This window comes from Callospermophilus lateralis, unplaced genomic scaffold, assembly GCF_048772815.1.
Source record: "Callospermophilus lateralis isolate mCalLat2 unplaced genomic scaffold, mCalLat2.hap1 Scaffold_45, whole genome shotgun sequence".
In the NCBI taxonomy this organism is placed as follows: Eukaryota; Metazoa; Chordata; class Mammalia; order Rodentia; family Sciuridae; genus Callospermophilus; species Callospermophilus lateralis.
Window position 1 is genome coordinate 4,453,996 of NW_027514398.1, and position 22,270 is coordinate 4,476,265.

Consider the following 22,270-nt stretch of genomic DNA (forward strand, 5'->3'; position numbering starts at 1 on the left):
CAGGGGTTGGTAGCTAAAGAGAAACGCTTAGGGTTTGAGAGGCAGATTCTACCAAAGCACTCAGGGTGCCAGGGAGCTTGGCTAAGGCCTGAGTATGGGAAGTCCCAGGGAGAGCTGGGACTTAGGGCCTTTCACGCTGCCTCCCACTGCCCATCAGGGGCTGCCGCCAAAACAACCACAATGAAATTTAGTGAGTGGCAAAGGCCGTGGCAGCCAAATGGGTTTGGATATTTTGGAAGAAGGAGAAATAGAGCCAGACAAGCTGTTTCCCTGTGAAACGAGGCTATTAGGGCTTCTGGAAAGAGGCCAGCACCAGGTCATCACTGTCTTGCCAGACCTAGGCCTCTCCTACACTCCATCCCGTCTGCTAGAGGCCCGGCCTCACACTCTTTCTTCCCTCTGCCTGGGCTCAGGAAATCCAGGCTGTGGCCCATGGAATATCAGCTTTGTCCCTCTTCTCTATTCTTCACTTGCTCAAGGGCTTGTCTATGCTTGGGGTAACCACAGGACAAACTGTCCAAACAGTGCATTCTTGAGAGAAAGGGAGGTGTTGCTGGGTCAAGATGAAGAGACAAAGACATAAATTTGGAACTTCTTGGGCTAATGGAATATATATGGTCACCCTTTATGCTCATCTTTGGAGGATTCTGTCTCAGAATTTCATGGGAGATTCCTTTAACTACTGCCTTCTACCAAAGCCACTTCCCCAGCTAGGACCATGAGAAAATTGGGGCAGGAAGCAGGCCTGAGACACTGGGCTCTCTGTTTGTCTGGACCTGTCAGTCCTGTGCCCTGGCCTTGTGCTTCAGAACAAAACCAGATGGTCACCAAAGGAACCCTATTGCCACTTCATTTCAAGCTCACCCCTACCACTCTGTCCCTCCCTCCGTCCCTTCCTTCCTTCTTTCTTTCCTTCCTTCCTTCCCCCGCTGTTTCTCTTTATCCCCCTTCCCTTGAACTCTTCCCAACCTGATGGTCTGGCTATTTCTGGAGTGCTCCAAGGGCATGAGGGGAAGAGCCAGCAAGAAAGTGGAGTGGTGTTTTCTCCCATGGAGAAGAAGGAAGATCCCATGTCCAGTGACACAAGTGGTTTTAATGAGGCAATGTCCTTGTGTTACAGAGAAAGGACACCAGGGTCAGCTGCACCTGCCATCACCCATACCTTCTTATGGGTTGGGATCAAGTGAGAATAAAGTAGGCTCACCATTCATCTTTGGGTCAGAGACCAACTGTTCCCCATACCTCCAAAACCTTCCCTAGGTAAATGGTTCATGCCTTTCCTGAAACCCCACAGGGACAGCTGGGGTGAGTCTCAGCTGAAGGTGAGGCAGTCAGGGCTGAGCAGATGGTTAAGCTGGTGGCCCCACCAGTAACCTCCCTCCCTCTCTCCAGGAGCCAGCAGGGCAGTGGGGGGACCTGGGTTTTGCTACTAAAACTGATCTCACAGCAGAGCAGCTGCAAGGCCAGGCAGAAACCGGAGATCTGAGTCCAAGGACAAAGCATGCGAAGGGGAAGCCAAACCTCTTCCCTCCTCCCTACCTTCATCACGTTTCCTCTTCTCACCATTGGAGTGAGGAATCCCCAGGATCCCATTGATGTAGTAGGATCCCACTGGGTCATTGGAGGCGCTGGAAACAGGAGGGGAGGCCGTGCTGGGAACTGGGCGAGAGTAAGGAGGAAATGCCATCAAGATAGCAGTCGTGATCATAGGCCAAAGCCCCAAGGCTGGGGGCAGAGAGAAGCAGAGGACAGAAGGAGGGATGAGGAGCCCATATTCCTCTCTTCCTCTGAGGTTTAAGGGGGGAAATGTGTTACACATACAGTTCAGGCTGTTATTACTTCTGTCCAGCTTTAGTGATGAGCAGTCAACCTAGGCCTTCTCTGCAGACCTGTGGGTTTCAGTGGGTGCCTCAAACTCTTTCCACCATGGATGGATGGTGACAGGCCCAGGAATCACCAAGGCTGACTTCTCTACAAGGTACCTTGTAGCCCTCCAGAAAGCACAGCTCCTGGGGTGCCTTCTGGCACAGCTCGACCAATCCCCAGAGCTGGGCAAATCCTTCCAGACAAACCCCATCTCATTTTCCTTAGTCTCCAGGGCAGTCTTTACTAACTGTGATTTACAGCCTGGGGCTTTCTAAGAGCACTGTGATTCTGTGGAGATACAGGATGGTCTTGAGGTTCCCAGGAGTACTCAGTTCTATTTCCCGTTACTTTGGTGTTAAAATCACTTGAGAAGTTCCTCAGTTTCCCCTCAGGCACAGACTAGTGAGCACATTCACTCCACAGTAACCAGCTCAGGCCCAGCCCAGCCCCACCCTCCCTCCTAGCACAGGTTGTAACCCAGGTCTGGAAAACAAGGGTTCCTGCCAACTCTAGGAGGGCTGGGATCAGCCTCTTCTACTTCCTGCTGGTCAAGAAAAGGACAGCTGCCAAAGAGGCAGCAGGAAAAATTTAACCATATCCTAGTCCTCGAACCCCAGATCTCATCTATGGCCACAAGAACACAAATTGTCCACGGGCCATAAAGGAGCCAGTCTACGTGTGTCAGGGGACAGGAGAGTGTCAGGAGGTGTTCTGGTAGGCCTAGGCCATGTCTATGAAAGACCCTAAGTACAGGCAGAGAACTGAGGAGGTTGGAAAGAGGCAGAGAGCTACAAAGTAGATAAGATAGAGACAGAGATCAGGGATACAGGCGAAGAGAAAAGAGGCCATTAGGAGGGAAGGTGAGGAAGAGGGAAAGATCCAGAGCTAAACACAGAAGAAGAAAGGAGAGGAGAGAAAGGAAAACTCAGAGAGAGGAAAAAATAGGAGAAGAGAGAAGGATAATTTTGAAAATTAAAAGCAAAAACAAAGATGGGATAAGAACGTAGACAAGAAAGAAAGAGGGACAGGTAGGGAGATAGAGTCACATAAATAAAAGGTGATAGAGAAGAAGAGAGGAAGAAGAAAAAGAAGAAGAAATGCTAGAAGAAAAATGCTGACTTAAGAGTGAGAAAGGAGGAAAAGGAGAACATAGACAGACTGAGGCAGGGTACCAGGTGGGAACAGAGACCAAGTGTAGTGAACTAATCATATTTAGGAGACCCTGAGCCTCTAGGAGATGGGAAACATGGCAGGTCCTGAACCTCACTGGGAGGGGGCAATTCCCAGGGCTGGTCTTTGTTTCCTGGCTTTCCCTGGGTCGGGGGCAGGCTTCCCCCATTCCCTGAGCCCTCTTACCAATGGTATGGCCAGGGGTGGTCACTCCTGTCCCTGCCCCATCCGGCGTTGGGTGGAAAGGTTGCTGAACTTTGGTCCGGATGATCCTGCAACAGCATCACAACAGCATTATGAATCCTATGCCCATCTTGGTCTGACCAGCGCCAGTCCAGCCCGGCAGAGGGGCCCTCCCAAGCTCCTCAGCTCCGTCCTTGCCTGTCTGCTCCTTGTTCTCCTGCTCTCACCAACTGCATGAGTTTTCTCTCCTGTCAGCTCTGTGGATCACTACTACTATAGCTCTGGATGGAGGCTCTGCTCCTGTTCTGCCACAAGCGTCATCTGAATTGTATCTTGATTTTTGCTAGCAAGGATTAGAGCACAGAGTCTTCTCTTCTGGGGGTTGGCAGAGCCAGGTGACTGGTTTTCTACCTTTGCCTCCTCAACCATATATGTGCACTTTCTAGTACCAGAACCCCCTGAATCTGGAGAGATTTTGGAGCTGGCTTTCCTACTGGGAGCATGTCATAGTCCTCCAGAGCCCAGGTGAGGTGGCATGTTTTATCGATATCCTGAAGTAAGGCAACAGGCAGGAAATGGCTGGGTAACAGGTAACCCTTTTGTCCCCAGAATTCCAAGGATACCACATGGTCCCTTTGACAGATGTCAGGCCTGCACAACCTCTTCCTGAGCCCACTCACTGCTCTCAAACCAGCCAGAGCCTTGCCTCCACCTGGCTGACTGGCTCCATCACCTCTTTATCAGCCTGGCTGAGAAGACTGTTGCCCTCCCCACACACCCCTGGGGGCAGAGGGTCAAGTCAAACAATCAGGGGCTGGAATGAGCCTACCTTTTGGTGATCTACAAAACTTGGGGCTCAATGATACAAAAGACCAACTCAGGGGCCAGGACTGAGGACTCCATCTGTGGGTCCAATGAAAGGCCTGTGGATGCATGAAATCCATCACCTTGTCACTTTTTCCCTAGTTCCCTCACCTGTAAGGGGGTTGTTCTTGCTCTGCATCCTCTGGCACTGACTGCCTGATCCTCTTGGGCTACTCACTTTCTTTGAATATAAATCTTCCTTCCCCAACTTTCTAGCATTAGGAGGAGGAGCCTTATCCCCATGGCCTGGTCTGGTCTACAGGATTGTTACAATCTCTTTCCCGGAAAGATAACACAATTCTAAGATGAATCAACAAGCAGAAGAAAGGGTGTTGTATGAGGAGCTGGAGGAGGGCAGAAGTATAGCAGGGAAGCCAGGGGAGCATGAGGCTTCAGGGGTTAATGCCTACACCTGACAGACGCCATTTATGGATTCATAAAAGAGACAAGAGGAAATAAGGCTGAAAACTTGGATGCAATGATTAAAATAGTTATTTCCCACTTATTGAACATCTATTATGTGCTAATATTACACAATTTATATTACTTATATGTACCTGTTAAGTCTCACAGCAACCTCTGAAGTCAATATTGGGATACTCATTTTGCAGATTGAAAACCAAGCTGATCAGGGTTACATAGCTTACTTAAGATCACACCACTGTCAGCTAGAGCAGAGTCTGAATTCAGTCTCCCAAACCTGTGTCTTTTGCTATTCTGCCATCCTTCCAACATGTGGGAGCCAGGTTTAGAGGGTCTCCAGCCATGAGTAATTTCTCAAACTAGAAATGGCATGTAAAAACAATCCCAGGAAGGTGACATCTGGGCATGACGTGATAAGGAGCTGGTCTTAGGAAAGAGAGGCAAGGATTTGCAAGACACTGTGGACAGAATTTAGCAATTAACTGGAGGTAACCATGGCTCTAAAACCTCAGTGCTATGCCACTGGGAGCTCTGTAGTCCATGTCATTGTTAAAAACAGGCTGCAGGGAGGTAACTGGTTTTGGAGGAAAGTGGTGATGTTTACTCTAGACATGCAGCATGTGAGGTGCACACATCCATGCATTGCTGATGTGGCAGAAAGGGATTGGGGAGTCTGTTGGGGAAACGAGTGCTGAGGGGAAGGAGAGGCCTCAGGATAGATACAGGTGGAACCTGGGCCTTGTAGGCAGCCCACGGAGAAGAATGTTTTAAGAATAATATAATTTAGGTTGGGGGTGTAGCTCCCTGGAAAATTACTTGTGTAGCTGGGTTTTATTTTATTTTTGGTGCTGGGTTCTATCCCCAGCACCAAAAATAGAATAAAATGGGGATTTGGGTGTTTGGGTGAACATTAGTGATCCTGGGGAGAACAGTAGTCTCGGCATAGTGTCTGGAGTAGAGTCAGGTAGAATGAATGGAGGAGTGGTCAGGAGGAGAGGGAGGCAGTGAAAGGAGACTCCTGTGTGGAAATCAGAGAATGGAACTGTCTACCAAGTGGAAGGAGAGGGTTTCAGGGTAGGAAATACCTGAATAAGTTTGTGGGCTGAGGAAGAAGAACAAGTGAAGAGGGAGAGACCGAAGTTGCCAGAGAGACTGTGCATGACAGAGGGCAAGGCAGAACAAGGAAGAGATGGAGTGAAGGGCACAGGGAGGAGTAAGCAAGAAAAAGCATTCTTCCAGGTGGGCTCAAAAGCTTCAAAAATGAACTTCGGTGGCTTTTATTTCTCATCAAAGCTGAGAGTTAGGAGAAGGTTTGGAGCCTAACCACAATAGGAAAGATCAGAAAGTAGGTGAGGGCAGCATAGGCTGATCTAACAAGAAAAGTCTAGAAGGATGCTGAGCAGCTCAGAGAAGCTGCCGCAGATTCATTACAGCACAAGTGTCTAGAGCCTCCCGGATCCTGTGAGTGGCTCTACTTGAGAACTGATAGGCTCTGGACTAAGGGAGTCCCAGGGCTGGGGCTGGGTGAGACAGATAACTGGATGGGCTTGTGGAGTTTCTGTCTTTGTTACCCAGAGCCTCTGACCCCTGGGGCACTGGTGCAGATTTAGCTGAGGCAGCAAGTGATGGAAAATCACTACTCCCTGACAGCGGCTTGGTGCAGGGGAGAGGACTTAGGCAGGGTGCCTGCTGCGAGTTACTAATGTTCTTGGTGTCTATCTATGACCCCAAGCAGTAGGCCCTTGCCAGTCCCCAGAGCTAATCACAGGGAATTTAAGAATTAGAATAGTGGAAATCTGAAGGTCATCCAGTGCACTCCTGTATCCTGTATACAACCCAGTAACTCATAGGAATGGCACTAGGGCTGAAAACAAGAGGTAAAGCAGGGTGGCTGCCTGACATTTCTCCTCCCCATGCCTCCTCCTCTTCCTCCAATTCTTTTCCATCCTTGGCTCCACAAGTCATCAAGACATGCCAATCTCCTCAATGGCCCCAGGAAGGTTTATCCAGAAAGGTCAAGTCCCAGGATATGAATCCTTGGAGGATGTGGACAGGACCCTGGAAGGCACAGCTAGGAGGTGTCATTTCCCATTTTCATGGAGAGACAGGGTATGGTCCCCCACTTCCTTTTCTAGTAGGCTTTCCTCCATAGGAAGCTCTTTCCTTTCCATTTCAAATGAGGGCTTGCTTTTCCCAGGGTTTTCACTTGTGCCTAGTGCAGGGCTTCTGAGCACTCAGAGTCTCCCACACTCACAAGGATGGAAGTAGAGCAAGGGAATTTGCACAATGAGCTTAGTTTACCTAAAGTGGAATACTAGCTCTATTACTTATTGCCTGGAAAATTCAGTTGTTTTTTATTCACTTATCAGTAATATAAGATAATACTACTAGGCACTTTCTGGAACTACAATAAGAATAATCTACGAAAAGTGATTAATATGATGGCTGACCCCATATATGATAGCCATGACAATAGTGCCCAATAGTATTATTATTTCTATAGGTGACCCCTAGGCCTGGCTGCTTTCAATTTAGGGGCTGATCCAGCTGCAGGCAGGAGACCTTCCCATGCAACATATTCCAGTTTGGTCAATGCTGCAAGCTACAAGAACTGGGAAAGAGTACTGTGAAGACAGGAAACAGCAGCAGCTGAGACCACAGGTTGACCCCAAAAGATGTTGCACTGAAAGACTTTCAGACAGGGTAGGGGCCAGATAAAGCCCCATTTGGGGATACGAGGAGGGATCCACAGAGGACCAAAGAGATGATAGGGGTTTGAGGCAGAGCTCTAGAGGAAAGGATGGTGAGGCAGGTGCAGGTGGTGAGGTCACTCTCTATTTGGTTCCCAGGGGCCTCCACCTCCCACTACTTGGAGATCAAAACAATTTGCATGGGCTATGTGAGTCAGAATGGGTCTTCAGCAACAGTCTGTTAGACTCCTGAATGAGGAGAGACACTCTCCTCCATCTCCAGGAAAGCATATGGAGACCCCCCCCCAATGCTCTTTTACTTCTACCCCCTCTTCCTCTTCCTCTCATTGCTTCCTATTTCCTTCTTTCTCTCTCTTTCCCTCTCTTTCTCTGCCACATTCTCACTTTCCCTCTCTTTGTCCATCTGTCCAGTCCTTGCACCCTGAAGTCCCACTATGGCTATGTGAGTTTATTGATTCCTGGGAGCTGGGGAAAAGCAGGAGGCAGGGCTGGGGTGCAGGCTCAGGGATGGAAATAGAAGGCTATAAATTATTTGTGACAGGAAAGCAATAGTGTCAGAGTGCTGAGCACAAGTCCTGTGTCACTATTAGATTCCTTTTTGCCTGATGACACTGTAAAAAAAGGTTAAGTGTCTGCTGGAATCACACACCTGGGGGGCTGGGGCAGCCTGGGAGCAGAACAAGCCACTGAGAGCAGGTATATCAATTCTCCAGGCCAATAATATTCCTCTCATTGATCGCCACGCAAAGTTCAAAAATCTCATTACAGCCAGGCAGACCGGGAACTTTTTACAAATCAATAGAATGATATAATGTATGTATACTTAGTACAAATGTATCTATTCATCTATCCATCCATCCACAGTCTGCCTCAGGGTTTTCAAGTTAACCTACCCATGATATTATGTTATGTTATGTATGATATTATATTGCATTATATTATATGATAATAAATGGTGTGCAAAAACTTCCCCTGAGGTGGAGACAGGAAGACGTCCTATTAGCATTGAGGCAACCTCAGATAGCTCACCTTGGCAGGAGTGAGGTGGCAGCATTTCCAGGACTATGTTGGTCAAGATTTCTAGGAGTGATGCTTCCTCAGCAGGACTTCAGTAATAAAACCAGTCTACTGCATGTTTACTGTGTGCTAGGCAATGCTCTCAGTGCTTCCAACAAGTGGGTCTCTGAATCCTCACAACAACCCATTTTTCAGATGCAGCATATTATAACTTGCCTGAGGGCATTCATTTTACAAGTGGCAAATCTTGGATTTGAATTTAGGGACCCTAACATCTTCACCACTAAATTATACTGCTTCCAGAAAAAGAATCCCAAAGCCCAGAATCCAAACTCCTGGATTCTATTTCTAATCCCATGTTCTAAGAAATGAAGGCAAGGGACACCTCTAAACCTCAGTATTCCTCAGTAGAAAATGGAACCAGCGCTGAAAATATGTGTACATGGGATCTGCCACATGTCTCTATGAAATCTTGTCCAGGTACTTAGAACAGTCTGCTGTCCCAACTTTGGAAATATTTTCTAGAGAAACAGTAGGTTGGTCTCAAGCCTGGTCATATCATTGGATTTTGTTCAAAGAGCCTTAGAAGAAAAATGTCAGCTATCTACATACATGTGTTATATACATGTATGAATCAGCATAAATTGTCCAGGGGTTTAGAGTCTGCAAAAAATACTTAAACCCTAGTATGGGAAAAATTTTCCCTGATTTGGTAAATCAGAGGAACTCCAAGGTAGAGAATGTTTTAGGCTAGATGGCCCCACTATCCACTGAGCCAGACAAGCTGTTGGTGAGGCTTCCATCAGTGACTTCAAGTTGCCTGAGTATGCATTATAAGCGGGATCGTTCTAGAGAACTCAACTACATTTACTTCAGCAAAGGATATTTTGCCTGACTAATGCTGATAATAGCTAGGACTGGAGTCTTTGAGAGCTGCCTGTATCAGGCGTGGATCTCAGGCCTGGTCCTGAGGCAAGTCAATAACACAAACAGCTGGAGACTTCTCATAGCAGAATCTCAAGGGAGATATCATAGATCACCCAGAAAGTTTTCACCTCTCCTGAAAATGGTCCCTGCTCAGAGAACTCTAAGGAATGAGAACATTCCTTTTTTCATATCCCAGAAACTGAAAACTGAAATTTAGTTTCTTTTGGGCTCCTTATTTTCTGGCAGTAGCAGGACTCAGCTGGGATACACAGGTTGCTAAGATTTCTCCCAAATGTGTCAAGACCTTCTGCCACTTTCATCAGCTCTCAGAAGTCAAAATTAAACTCCAAGAAATGAGAACTCTACCAAAAAGCTTGCAGAAGGGTGTCCTCAAAGTATTAACTTGAACTACCTGCATTAGAATCTCCTAGCACACTTACTAAAACACAAACCTCTGATCCCTCCTCTGACATCCTGAATTCAAGTTTCTTTTTTTTTTTTTTAATCATTTTTATTTTTTAAACCAGGGATTGAACCCAGGGGCACCTGACCACTGAGCCACATCCCCAGCCCTATATATTTCATTTAGAGACAGAGTCTCACTGAATTGCTTAGCACCTCACCATTGCTGAGGCTGGCTTTGAACTCATCATCCTCCTGTCTCAGCCTCTGGAGCTGCTGGGATTACAGGCGTGTGCCATTGCACCCGGCCATTTTTTTTTAAAATCTTATTTTGAGACACGATGTCACTAAGTTGCTTAGGGCCTTGTTAAATTGCTGAGGCTAGCTTTGAACTCCCAATCCTCATGCCTCAGTCTCTGGAGCAACTGGGATTACAGGCCACCCCACCCAGCCTGAATTCAAATTTATGTACTCTAATATTTGAGACAAGCTTAATCCAGGGGGTGAGGGAACCACCCTACTGGTTCTACATGGGGTCCTTGAGAGAGTTAGGAGGAAATCTTAGTGAGTGAAGAAAGTTCCATACTCCTATCCATATACATTTCTTACCATTTGTTAAACCTGACTCTGACTGATGCTGTCATCCAAATTCAAGAAACTACCAGGCCCTCTGTAGAAACTAAGCTATTGGTCAAAAGTAAAAATCATTTCAAAATAGTTTTTGTACATTTCAGGTTGATATATTCCCAGTGGTTTCCTTGATACCAGGCATATTCTATGCATCAACTTAGCCTTCTCAGACTGGCACTAAGGGCAATAATCCTTCTACCACATGTCCCTTGGAGCCCAGGCCAGAGACAATTTACCGGGCTAGATGGGCCATGGGCCTGGCCCAAGGGGGCAATAGTGATGGTTTATATGATGAATGGTAAGCATATGGATTGATTTAACTTCAAGATATGCATAGGTTTAAAAATTAAGGGGCAATGTGTTTAACTAACCATTTGGAAACCAGTCTGCGGTGCATGCCAAGCCCAGAGCGTGACCAGACTAGCTCCTCTGGCCACAGGCCCTGCCCTCATCTGTCAAGGCTTCTAGCTGGAGCTGGGGTCTACCGGCTGTCCACTCCATGGTCCTGCTTGGAAGATTCAGGAGGCTTGAGGACTCCACAGTATAATGGAGAGTGGGGGCTGCTGCTGGGCATGGGCACCCATTCTGTTCCTCTCCATCCTTCTCCACAAGCCAGTCCACCTCCATGTGCAAGCAGAAGGAAACCTGGAGGGGTGTTTACCTTGGCAGCAGTAGGTATAGACCCACTAGTGACTGCCTGGTCTCCCTGCCTCTAACCCTTTTCACCTCTCATCTTGTTACTCAGGTACTCAAAAGCAATCCATCAGCCCCTCTCTGACTCCCTCTGAAAGAAAGTGATGTGGCTAAATCCCACAATTGTTTCTTATTACCTACAGGATAAATTCAGAATTCCTCAATCTAGTCTTCAAAACATTCCCCAATCTGGCTTCCCCTGAGATTTCCCATCTATTTCTCCCTATTTCCCTCTTCCCCTTGGGCTCCACACAGAACTGAGTCCTGATGCCCTGCCTACTCAGCTCACATTAAGTCCTCCCTTGGACTCTGAGCTCTACAAGGGCAGATGTCCCCACCTAGCACCAAGGCCCCAACTGAACATAATACTTAATAATTATTTGTTGAATAACAAATGGATGCTATTAATATCAATAACAACAATAATAGAATCTAAAGGGATATAGTGAGTTAACATAATCTCACCATGTACCAGGCACTGTGCTAAACACTGTACAAAACACAATGATACTAATTTTCACAATTACCTATGGAGATTATTATCTCTGTTCTATAGACATGGAAACTAAGGCTCAGAGAGGTTAGGTAATTTGCATAACACTACACAGCTGTTAAATAACAGAACCAGATTTGTGTTGGGGATCAAACTCAGGGTTTTGTGCATGCTAGGCAAGTGCTCAACTACAGATTTACATCCCCAGCCCAGAACTAGAATTTAAACCTAGGTGTATCTCTCCCGCACTCGTGCTACTAACCACTAGGTAGAATAAATCAGCCATATCAGGAACAGATGCTAGAATTCATGAGAAAGTAGGCCTCACTGAAGAGGTGCATATAATAACGGTAAAATAATAACTATTCTTTATTCATATTCACTATCTGATAGGTATTGCTATCAGTGTATTTTCTCATTCAAATCTTAAGTAATACAACTTTCTTCTTCTCTTTTTGGTGTCAGGGATTGAAACCAGGGGCACTTAACCACTGATCCATATCCCCAGATCTTTTTATTATTATTATTATTATTATTATTATTATTATTATTATTATTATTTTTAATTTTGAGATAGAGTCTTTCTAAGTTGCTTAGGGCCTCACTAAGGCTAGCTTTGAACTTGCAATCCTCCTGCCTCAGCCTCTGAAGTTACTGGGATTATAGGTGTGCACCACCATGCCCAGTTTAACCACAACTCTCTTAAATAGGTCTGCTCTCTATTTTACAACAACAGAGAGGCTAAGCAACTTGCCCAAGGTCACATGCTTAATGGCACGGTAGCCAGACTTTAGATTCAGGTCTGTGTCTCTAGTATCTGAAGGCTGAATGATAGGACCTCTGGGAAATTTCCATGTTAATAATTTTTGTGTTTATTAATTATTTGAGCACAAACACATTTTTTTAAGTCTTTCCACATGCATGATCTGCACAACTAAGCAAATGTATCTGTAGACAATTAGCATCGGATGCATTTGGCTATGATTCTAAACATGCTTGCTCTTTATGTGTGCCATAGTTCATTCAATAAGAATCACATTTGTCACAAATGAATCATAATTTATGAATCATTAATATGATTGCATAATACCACATATAGATGTGTTTCTTGGTTTCTGTGCTTTTAGAAACTATTTCTATGATTAGTGTATCTTTATATTCCTGTTGGCTCTAATGCATTGATCCAAGATTTATAACAGTAGATATCTTTATCAAAATCTACTTCATGAATATCTGCCAAGTTGTGTCTATTTCTGTTAAATATGTTAGCCATGGTGAGACTCCACGCCCATCACTGCTCTCTTCTCAGGGCATCTGAGATTCTCACATCACAACTGTGTTTTTATACTGGTCTGTGCATCGGTATTGACGTGCATAAATGTGTATTTGTATACCTGTGTATCTCTATGTCTATGGCCAGGATGGGGTGGGGTGGGGGATGTGGAAATGAGAGAATTATTAAATGCCAAGTAGATGTGCAATAAATGCCATTGATTTTATAAACTCCAACTTGTCTTCAGTCTCCTTCCATTCTTTATCCTGGGGGCACTGCAACAAAAACCTATTTTAAATACCTTGGCTTCAACCCTCCCCCACCCAAAAAAGTGTCAATATTTTATTTGGATTTTTAACTTCGCTCCATAACAGTTGTTTGACCTCCTGACTCGTGCAAGTCACTTAAATTCTGGGACTTTATTCAGGAGCCATGTTCCTGCTATTGAATAAGCAATTTGGGAGGGTGAATTAATGACTTGTGCTGTTGCTGGAAAGTCCCTGAAGAAATATTAAAATTGCTTGCAGACTGAATCGATACTCAGTGAACACCCAGCAAGAGGGCTTCAGCTCTGGAATGGCCACAGAAGGCAGGAGTCAGAGGGGAATTCCTGCACCCAGCTTGGCGAGCCACCCCCACCCCCACCTTTCCCTCCATCCCTGGAGCTCTGTCATTTTCAGTAAAAGCCAAGTCTTATTAAACCCCAACCAGGATAGAGCTGATTTGTCCTGTCTCAGGAAGGAGGCTCAGGGGACAGTTCACTCTCTTACTAGCAATGAGAGCCCGGAGGCCTTACTGGAGGTGATGGTCTAGACACATCCACCTGCTGGAGAGACAGGATGGTGCTGCTGCTCTCTAGCAGGCTGCTCCCGAGCTTCAGAAGACTGCAACTGTGACCATTTTCTGCAGGGTGTGCAGAGGGGCTGGGTGTTGCAATGCTGGCTCTCCTCTGTGTATGTCTGACCAATGTTTACCATTGCTCTGGTGGCCACCTGACTCTAGCTTTTGTGTACAGAGTGCCTGTGGGGTGGGACTGAGAGTTTGAAATGTGCTGTGTGTTACTGTGTATTGAAATGTGTTGACGCATTCTGGCAGGTGGTGGAAGGTTCATTACGTGGTGTTGTATCAAGGTGACTGTACTTTGTGTAACACTGAGTCGAAGGAATTCGAGTATTGTTTGGTGGCAGTGTCTGTGTTTCTGTTTTGAATTATTGTGTTCATTGATCATATCGGCATCTTTTTATTCATAAAGTATGTCTCAGAGATTAGGTTAATGGGTGTCTCCTTGGTGATGTGGGTTGAGTAATGATATTGGAGCTGGGTGGTGGTACATGATTAGGTAATTGCTCTAATTGCCTTCTTGGTGTGGTTGTGGGTGAAAGGGCCCATCCTTTGGCTTTTTTAGCCTACTCAGGCCTGGTCATTTGTGCTGCTCCTTTCCAAAGGGAAGATTCTAGAAATGAAAAAAAAAATCTCTTTTTGGGGGAGGGTACTGGGGATTGAACTCAGAGGCACTCAACTACTGAGCCAAATACCCAGCCCTATTTTGTATTTTATTTAGAGAGAGAGTCTCATTGAGTTGCTTATCACCTTACTTTTGCTGAAGCTTTGAACTCACGATCCTCCTGCCTCAGCCTCCTGAGCCTCTGGGATTACAGGTGAACACCACCACACCCAGCCACAAATCTCTTCTTGATGATCAAATATAAAGTTCTGTTCTTCTTGAAACAAACTGCTTCTGCTCCACTGAACAGGTCTGACTTTACCACAGGCTGAGGTCCTGATGCCACCCTCCCTATGTCTGCCTAAATTGGAGAGCGAAGCCCTTAGGTGAACCCCTATGCCTGTTCAAAGTCTAAGTCCCAGCGGGGGCTAGAGGAGAATGGATGGGAGTCAACTCTTCAGACCTAATGAGGATAAAATGAATTCTAGTTCCAAGAACTCCATTCCTCTCCATTCTGTGGCCATGGCCAGCAGCATCTTCTTCCTTCCTAGTATCCCCAGATGATGTGGCTTAGCAGCAGCTTGCACACAAAGGGAGGTTACAGGTACATATAGTAGGTGTGACCTTCTAATAGGGCACAGGGTCCTTGTTCTGAGCTTGTAAGTAAAAGTACAAATGGGACTTAAGACTACAAAAATATGGACTGGGGTTGTGGCTCAGCGGTAGAGCACTCATCTAGCACGTGCAAGGCCCTGGTTTGAACCTCAGTCTCACATAAAAATAAATAAATGAAATAAAGGTATTGTGTCCAACTACTTCTAAAAATTAAAAAAAGACTGCAAAATTATACAAAATATACAGAGCTTTCCAAGAAATTACCCATGCCTGCACTTCCATTTATTCTGAGTGCATATGAAGTGTGACATGGCAGACAAATGAGTACTTCATGGGTTCAAGTCCTAGTTCTGCAATGCAACTGGTGACCTCCAGCAAGTTATTAACTTCTCTGTTCTCCAGTTACATCATCTGTAAACAATCCCACAAAGCCCTGTGGGGTTGTTCATGAGGCTTAAATCAATTAATACAAGCAACATGGTTAGAACAGTTCCTACTGCAGTAATCACTGGTTAGCTATGACTGTGAGGAGGAGGAGGAGGGTCAATATTAGGGCTTGAGTAAATTGAGTAAATCAGCCCTAAGATTAGCCAATGCACATATACAAAGAGGTTTACAAGTGTGTTGATGTACATAAGATCCTAAGGCAAATCAAGAAGAAAGAGAGAGAATGTGTGTGTGTGTGTGTGTGTGTGTGTGTGTGTGTGTGTGTGTGTTTTAAGCAGAGAAGTTCAATAAAAAAGCAGTCAGGTAGCATGGGAAAAGGAAGCAGCTCCTTTCTGGTTTCTGGTCTATTTGGGCAATGCAGGGGCTAGGGGTTGGTGGAGGCCACCATTGCCCATCTCCGTCTTGAGGTGGCAGCCAGCCCTTTGGTGATGAATAGGCTGAAAGGAAGATGACAGCCCTCATGCAGATTTTACACGTATAAAAAATATACTTTGAGGATAATTCAGCTCTCACAATTCCAATTCAGCTCATTTAAAATTTTTTCTAATTAAAAAAATCTGAACTTTCACCAGTTAATGGGTATAAATGAGAGATAGTAGAATGTAGGTATTAAATTTGACAACAAATAAAAGGGTAATAAAGTAACCATTAAGACATCAGACAAATGACCATTAGAGCTGTTAGGATCCTTGGAAGTTCCCCAAGTTGAACTTGGTTAACTAAGCCAAAGGGGCAAGGAGAATTTCAGGCAAGAATGAAACTAGAACTCAGACTCATTCTATAGAATTTCCCATGGAGCTGGAAGAAACATCATTGTGTATTTGGGAAACCTTTGTTTTGATCTTTATTCTTGCCAGACACAGAGTAAATAGGCATAGCAAATAGATTAAGTCCAAATTAAATTTTGTTTCTTGAACTCTTTTTTTTTTGGTGGTGGTGGTACTGAGGATTGAACCCAGGCACACTTTACCATTGAGCTACATTGAAGCTCTTCTTGTTTTTTTTTATTTTGAGACGGTCTTGCTAAGTTGCTGTGGTTCTCACTAAGTTGCGAGGCAGGCCTTGAACTTGCAATCCTCTTGCCTCAGCTTCCTGAGTTGAGGTGATTATAGGTGCACCTGGCTCTTGACTTTTTTTCTTAAAATTATTTACTCCTTAGCAATGAAAATAACTACAATGATTATCAGATTCCCACGCTCCCTGGGAATATCCAGATATGCAAGACCCTCGTTGACAGATTTAGCTTGAATTCATCAAATATTTGTTTGCTGCTTCCTCTCCCTTTTCATCCTTTCTCTTATCTCCATTTCGGCCCTCTAATCCCCTACTCTTCCTGTTTACCTCCCTCTCCTCTCCTGTCTGTGACATTTAAGAATCATAGAAACCGTTCAAACCCATCACAAGAGGATTTTTTTCCTACTATCATTTCATTTTATCTTTAAAAGAAAAAAAAACACCCTACAAAATGCAAAACACCACAACCCATGAAAATGCCATGCAGTTGGGAAAATGCCAACCTTCAACTCCTCAAGCCACAGCAGGTTCATCCAGAGGAGGAGTGTGCACTTGTACACAGTACACACTCACACACACACACACACACACATACACACACACACAGGTTGAGCTCACAAAGTGAACAAAGGGGACAATTACCTGCCCAATTCTGTTCAATGGTCAGAGAACTGAATTGCAGAGACCCCCCCCACTTCCTGCCATTAAAAAGCACACAGAACAGATCTGCTTCTTAAATCTACTGGGCTCACAGGATACCATAATTCTCACTGGCCTTTATGATACACAACACTATTCATAGAATATCCTTGTGGTTCTTCAAGTTTTCTTTTTAAAAAGATTTCAGTGTTTATGCAAATACAAACCAGAATGCACACACACTGATATAGACACATAACAAGAAATACACACTAGCTGGGTGAGGCAGCACATGCCTGTAATCCTAGCAACTTGGGAGGCTGACTTGGGAGGATCATAAGTTCAAGGTTAGCCTCAGCAACTTAGCAAGTTCCTAAGAAACTTAGAAAGAAGACCCTGTCTCAAAATACAAACATAAAATGGGCTGGGGATGTGACTCAGTGGTTAAGTGCTCATGGGTTCAATCCCTGGTACCAAGAAAAGAAAAAACTTATAATAAAAGGAAAGAAACACACACTTAACAATTACTACTACAGTAAGAATAACATTTGTCAAGCCCTTAATATCGGCCAAGTGCAAGTCTAAGCAGGTTTATGTAGATTAGTTTATTTAACCCTCATGACAACCTATGAGAGACCTACATGATTATACCCATGATATATGAATGAGAAAGCTGAGGTCTAGAGAGGAAATGAAATTGCTCAAAACCATGTAGCCATGGAGTAATGAAGTTAGATTCAAAGTTTTCCCCAGAGCTTCCTTTCTTACTTTATGCCACACAACTGTATGTGAATTGCCTAGCATATAGTAGGTGCTTAGCAAAGGTTTTCTGAATGTATAAATGAAAGAATAAATCAATAAAAAATCAAATCTATTAAAAACCTGATTGTCTCCTTAAGATGGCAAAGTGGACCCCCTGATGAATGACAAATAAGCTTCAGCTTATGTGTACAAAGTGATCTTCCTGACCAAAATATTTGGGGAAGCAAAGTTCCTCTCAGCTGCCCCCACTAACTTCTTCCACTACCCAGTAAATGCCAGCCTACTTTCAAACCAGAAATCAGACCCAAATGCAGCAAAGATACTTTCTAGCTGGGCACATTGGGGGCATATCTGTAATCCCAGCTATTCAGGAGGCTTAGGCAGAAGGATAGCAAGTTTGAGGCCAGCCTCAGAAACTTAGACTGAATCTCAAAATAAAATAAAATCAGGCTGGGGTGTAACTCAGTGGTAGAGCTCTTGGGTAGCATGCTTGAGTCCTAGGATTCCATGCCCAGAACTGGGGGGAGAAAAACTAACCACAACACTTAGTTTCCTAGAACATTTTTCTCTGAAAACAGGTGTTTCCCAATGTGTTGTTTCTGTGCCTGCATAAAAACTGGGAAATCCAATCAATTAGGTGAATATTTCTAATATACCAGATCTTTGGCATCATATGGACAACCTTTATAGATGATTGACTAAAGTTTTTGGTTTTCATCCAGATGTTTGAGAGTTGCCACAGTCATTAACCTGTTTGTCAGCAAGTGCTCATGCATTTCCAAGACACGTAAGTGAACACTAAAGAGGAAAAGAATAACCCAGAATAAAACAGACTAAAGAGGACAGGGGTAGCAGCTATTCGAAAAATCAGTCAGGCAAATGGCATTGTGGGAATGGGTTGCTACCTTGGAGATCCATTAGAACATGGATCTAGCTCACAAGAGACTCATGTGCTTAAAGACCTTTAAAAACCTCATACAGCTGTATCCTTGGCTGTCTAAAGAACCATATCAATCAGATCCCTGCACAGCAAAGCTGATGGATCAATCCCAGAATCCAGCACAGCAAGCAGCCTGCCCACGGTGCAACCAATCCACCCTCTCCACACTGCCTCTTCTCCAAATGCCTGTGTGTCTGTGTACTCGGTGTCTCTACGCATTGGCAGTCCAGGCTGTAGATTTTGCAAAGCTTGGCGTAAATCTGGTTTGTGACTTTGTATATGTACCTCTATTTGTGATTTAGTGTTCTGCCTTTTATCACTTCTCCTACCTCCATTTCCTTCTCCTCTGTGTTTTAATGCTGTTTACAACTTCCCTAATCATAGAGCAGCAGAGCTATCTTTCGGTATCTCTGATACAGCCAAATGATTTTTCTTACTCGGGTTTTTTCTCCCCTGGACTTAATTTATGTTTTTGCAAATAGGAACTTTAGATTGTTCTATTCAATAACATTTAGGGTTACTGCTTTTATCAAAGGGGTTATGGCACTAAAAGACTCCTTTCAAGGGACATTTGTTTATTCTCATGAGCAACTGGCTCTCCCTACGTGTAAGAAGGCTGAGTGCGTGCGAGTGTGCATGCACAATGTCCTCTTCAGTTTGTGCCTCTATGCTCCACTGCTCCGTGTCAATGCCACTTGGCACTGGCAGGAAGAGCCCAGCAAAACCATGATGTAGACAGGAGCCCCAAAATTCCAGAGACAAATCCAGGTGGTGGGCCCATCCTATAGATGACCACTGAGTCCTCTTAGGAGGGGATCCACATATAGCTTATAGGGCCACTTCCTCCAAATTCCCCCATGCACTCCTTCATCTCAGAGAAGGCTTGCAATGACATTATTCACAAGCAAGGTGTTGGGATTTTATTCTACAGGTGTGAGTTGGAGGGAAAACAGGACCATGATTCTCTTTATCCTGGGCCACTTATTGCCCTTTTTCCTTCTCTTTAATTCGTTTTACACCTTTTCCCCTTTCCTAACTCTATTTGACCTTGGATTCTGGTCTTTCCCTTCACACAAAAATCTGTCACAAGGGGCACAATACCTCCAGAGAAGCAGTTACCTGGCCTGACAGGCCTGGAGACCAGTAGCCAGAGAGGCCAGCCCATCACTCCTGGAAATAAATCCCATTGTATTTGCATTCTAATTTTCCACATAAACAAAGGCCAGAGTACTCGCTTGGGCAGCATCACTGGACGAATTTAATTAGAAATGAAAAGTTTATAGGGCCCTCTTTAATGCGATTAATGCTCAGTTAACATTTATCACATTCGTCTGCTGGAATCGCCTTTTCTAAGCAGCCACTAGCCATGAAATGAATTTCTCTCAACTTTTTTTGTACCTGCCCTGGGAGGTCATCTCTTAAGGAGTCCGCATGACCTTCCGAGCTGTCTCTTAACAGTCAAGTTAACGGGTGATGAGAGTGGAGGAAGAGGCAGATGTCATCTGCTGAGTGGGAGGCAGGAGGCTGAGAATGAGGGCCAACACTGTTCTAAGGAGCAGCTGGCCCTGAACTGGGGTTGTCCCCTCTATAGGGAGCTGAGTGCTTAGTTCTGAAATCTAGGTGAAAGCTTTCAGAGTGTGCATGCTTCCCCCTTCCCAGTCTATTTTTGTGGCCCAAACTGACAGTGTGGCTGGTCAGTGTCGCTCCAAGCAGGCTCTCACTTCTCTCTCCCTGTCTTCTGCTGTTTGTCTTCTACCTCCCCCAACCCTTATTCAGGATCCTGTTAGGCTTTCCTTCCAAAAACCACAGTGATTGGGGTCAGAAAGCCAAGCCTCAACCTCAGTATACCTCTGTCCCTCTGGTTCTCCCCGAGGCCGGACAGTCACAGTCAGTCGGAAGGCTGTCTGCCCTTAGAGAAGCAGAGGGGAGAGGGAACATGAAACCTCTGTTGGTCCCTAGAGGAAGGATGGCCTTCCTTATCTTATCAAGTTCTCCTCACTCTTCAATTAGAATCTACCGAGATTGGCTCCTGAGTGTAGAGAAGGAGAGAGAGGAAGGAGAGGGAAGGAACTGTGGAAAGGGGGTGTTCACTCTGCTGATGTTAGAAGGAGATAACTATCCCAGCCCTTGTCCAAAGCACTGTCTCCCTTTGAGGTGACACGGCAGATAAAATAATACAACTGCTACCAGTTTACCTAGCAGGATATTATACACACTTACCACTCCAGCCGTCATACACAACTTGACACTCTCACCTCTAATGAAGAAAACACATGCTGCTCACCAGTGGACATCCCCAGACATGTGCATGTCCACAGACTAACAGTGTCAGGACCCTATGTGGACCTGCCCTGACCCTTACCTATTGACCCATCAGGATGTCTACTGTCCTTTTGACCCTGTGCTCTCTGTATTGCATTTGCTAACACCCAAACAAGCAGGCCCTCCAAGTGATGGCAAGGACTCTTGTTTGGGAACCAAATAATCCTATCAACTGGAAACCTGAATAGTAGACCACTTGGGCTGACCAGAGTGACTCCTTCCAGGAGCTCCCTGGAATGCTAGGCCATTTAGACATGGGCACAAAAGCCAAGCTTGGCTAGATGCCACCAGCCCATATACATTTTCTACATCAGAGCTACACAGAGGCCCCCACCACATGTTCACCAGCTTCTCTCAGGGTAACACACTAAGGCACACACCAGAGCTCACCCTCTAGAATTATAATGAGAGCTGGCAGAATAAGGGGCCAAATGAGGGGCTCCTCCCTGACCATCTCCATGGTCCATCAGGCCAGTACTGTCCATAAAGCTCCTGGCCTCTTCAGCTTCCTTCATTCACCTACCAGACACGGGCAGGGCAGCAGAGCCCAGCCAAGACTCCAGGGTCAAGAGGGAGCACCAGTATTATGGAGCGCTGTCCCCAGCACTTGCTTCTATTTGCTTGAGCTCTGGGGATTCTTTGTTCTTCCTTTTTACCCCTTCGTTCTCTCCCAGTTCTCTCTTCTCCTTCCTCTCTGATTTCTTAACTCCACTTTTCCCTTCTCAGCCTGCTGCCCTGTCTTGCCTCCCTCCAGGAGCTGCCCAGCATATCAGCTGGCTTCCTCTGTTCCTGATCGCTGCAAAGGGAGATGGCTATGAGTGGAGCAGGACTGAAAGCAGGCAGAGCAAAAGTCCAGAGAGAAGTTACCAGAGGCTCTGAGTTGAGGGGCCTCTAATGTGGAAGCCCCAGGAAGCTAGGCTGCCCCCTCTTCTTCCGGGCCTTTCTCTCACTCTTCCTTCTCAGCCTGCTAGGGACCAGGCTGGAGCGCCTGCACTGCAGCAGCCCATGGATACTGTTGGTGTTGTGCAGTGTGCCGAGGGGGCAGGGGGCAATATCCACCTCCAGAGCTCCGGTGAGTCCCTCACAGAAGGCACTACACCACTCCCAGCTCTGCAAGTTTATCCCCCCAATGTCACTTCTTTTGTTCCACTCTCTTTTCAGAAACTTTCCTACTTTCTCTTCCCTGGCCTCTACTCTTTTATCACCTCTGAACTGCTCCTCAATGTCTCATCAGCCTGGACCAGCTGCCTGGAGCTGTTGCTCCCTTCAATCACCTTAGAGACCTTGAAGGGTATCAAGGACTCTGGCTCAGATGAGCAGGATCCAATTCTCCTTTTCAAGCTCTGTGGATGCATTCTCTGACCCTGCCACATGCTCCTGTCCTAAGGAACCCCAGCCAGATCAAAGCAGCTCCCAGACAGCTCTTTTTCACCTT

The 22,270-nt window shown here is 45.5% G+C and overlaps 1 pseudogene; it reads right to left on the reverse strand.

The window, feature by feature from the left end:
- Positions 1-22,270, reverse strand: part of LOC143388827 (paired box protein Pax-2-like) — a 77,771-nt pseudogene that overhangs the window by 43,518 nt on the left and 11,983 nt on the right.